The 2,571-nt window shown below is 37.0% G+C and overlaps 1 pseudogene; it reads right to left on the bottom strand.

Moving 5' to 3' along the window:
- Positions 1 to 780, bottom strand: part of LOC147175062 (arg8-vasotocin receptor pseudogene) — a 3,918-nt pseudogene extending 3,138 nt beyond the window's left edge.
- Positions 781 to 2,571: the final 1,791 nt, after the last annotated feature.

Below are 2,571 nucleotides of genomic sequence, written 5' to 3'. Positions count from 1 at the left end.
AGACTGAAAACCATATTTTAATAACATTTCTGAATAAATCCTTTACAATTAAATCAAGTTGAATGGGCTCTTCTTTGCACAAATCCACTACTTCCCGAACTCAGTACCACTCCGTCATTTCCTGTCTTTCATGATTCGACAAACTGATTGACAATGGCCAGACTCACCTGGATTAATCAGTTTGTCCAATCACGAAAGACAGGAAATGAAGGAGTGGATTTGTGCAAAGAGCCCATTCTATTTGAATACTAATTTAATGTTAGTACTACTGTATGGCTTGCATGTTAATGTTAGTGCTTTTGCTCATGTATAAGCTTTATACACTCTAAAAACCAAAATAACCCAATTATGGCTCAAAAATGGACCGATCCACTTTTGGTCATTTTGACCTAACTTTCTGGTTTGTTTCATACAAAATAACCAATTTTTCCCCCCGACCCAGGCAAAGGATCTGACAAATATCTATGAGTTGTTTTACACTAAAAGACCCATTTCTTGACTCAAAGTTGCGTCGAATTGACCCAAGTAGAGGATCAGTCCATTTTTTTTACCCATAGTTGGGTTATTTTTGACCCAACAGTTTTTAGAGTCTATGTTAACTGATCAAGAACAAAGTTAGTTAGAAAAGAAAAAGTGATATGAATTTGCCTTTTAATGCTAATATGAAAAAAATGACATTAAAAATTGGCATTACAACTGAAACTAATTGAAAAAACATTACAATTATCTTAAATATAGAACTTTAGAAAGTCTACACGCACCTGTACAAATGTTAGGCATTTGTGACACAAAAAAATGATATCAAGAATTTTAAATATATATATTTTTCCAGCTTTGATGTGACCTATAGAACCTGTTCAATTTCATTGAAATTTTTGTAGAGGGGATATTAAAATTCACAACCGAGCTTGGTTGCACTAGTGTGCACAACCTCTTGCAATTGGGAATTAAGAAAAAAAAAAATAAATAAATAAAATAAGGAATTAACTAGCCACATATGGTTGGCACTCATGTTAAATGGGAGTCAGCGTACCAATAATTTTCAATTGTTCTAGTATTTTTTATTTTTATTATTTTTTGCTTCCTAGCAGAAACTTGGAGGCATTGAACAGTTCATAATTCCTTCCATGTTATCTGAGATGAAGAAACACAAGACCCAAAGCATATGACACCGTCACCACCGTGCTTCACTGTAGGTCGGGTGTTCTTCTGGAGTTTGTGCCAAAACATACCCTTGGAATTATGGCTAAAAAGTTTCACTTTGCTTTCATCAGACCATAACAAAATCTCCGAAAACATGTGGGCAAGGTTGATGTTTCAAAATTGTTGATTTTGTTCTCATTTTTTTTAATGCTACAAATATTTGGCATCAGAGCATAGGTGTGTAGACTTTTTCAATCCGAGAACAAGAACATTGCAAGCCAAGTTTTCGTGTGGATTCTAGCAACATTTCAAATCAATCTCATCGAACCATGCTGTAATCTGCCATCCCGATTGCAGTTTTTGATATTTATGTCGCCCTATCAACCGTGAGTAGCATTTTACTATCAAGTTGACTGCCACAAAAACAAGAATTAACACTTTTTACAGTGTGCATGCCGTAATCCCTCCCTGCTTGGCGAGCACAACGCGCCCTATCATCACTTTTTCCCTCCACTCTTGTGTTGAAAGGACTCGAGCGCATTCAACACGTTGCAAATCTCCCGCAATGAGACGAGAGAGAGAAAAAAAAAAGTCGGAATAAGCGAGTGGTTATTAAGTGCCGCCGCGTGTTAACTCGCGTGAGTCCTGTGACGGACTATCAATATGGAATGTTGTTTGTGCAGTCAGGGAAGATTTACAAAACTTTAATGCTTGGGCTTATCTCTCACAGCGGACTGATTTATGTCACTTGAGTGTTTCTTATTTAGAGTCGACGAATGCAATGACCAAGCACAGTTGTCTTTGGAATGCGGTACGGCAAAATGGCAGACGAGCTTCCGTTGTGATTTTTCTGGCTTCTCGTGCGAAAGCCTTTGCAAAGCATGAATGTTTATTTCGAATCATTTCATTATTTTGAGCAGATCCAAGATCAGCTTTAAAGTTGGTACAGCGGGCTCTTGTCTCGTCGCAGTTCGCTAATCACGTGTTTTATTACAAAACTAAAAGTTAACCACTTAACTTTAGGCGACAGTTTTCTTTTGAAATAGGAACGAATCAGAGGTCAAACAGCATCTTGGAAATTAAAACGTACAGTAAATAGATATGAAGAATGCTACAGTATTTGCTCTGAAACTGTTTCAAAATCAAGAATTTTATGAAACGTTATTTGAACTAAATTACATGAAAACACAACGCTATAAAAAATATACAGAAGAACAAGCACCCATGAGAACTCTGAATAAAAAGTTACATTTGCCGGGGATGTCAGGAAAGGCAAAAGTGGACAAACTATTGCGGTTCCCCCCCTAAAAATGCTTTTAAGGGTGTCCCAAAAAAATGAAAGCGCCGTATGGACAGAAGACTCCCCTAATGAGGACGCATTGCATTTGAATAACGGCGACATTAGGTGAACGGTATGGGATTTTTTCT

The sequence above is a fragment of the Leptonotus elevatus genome, chromosome 4 (genome assembly GCF_054856555.1).
Source record: "Leptonotus elevatus isolate MCC_2025b chromosome 4, RoL_Lele_1.0, whole genome shotgun sequence".
In the NCBI taxonomy this organism is placed as follows: Eukaryota; Metazoa; Chordata; class Actinopteri; order Syngnathiformes; family Syngnathidae; genus Leptonotus; species Leptonotus elevatus.
Note: the sequence above shows the minus strand (reverse complement) of the source record. Positions and strands in the feature narration are given on the sequence as shown.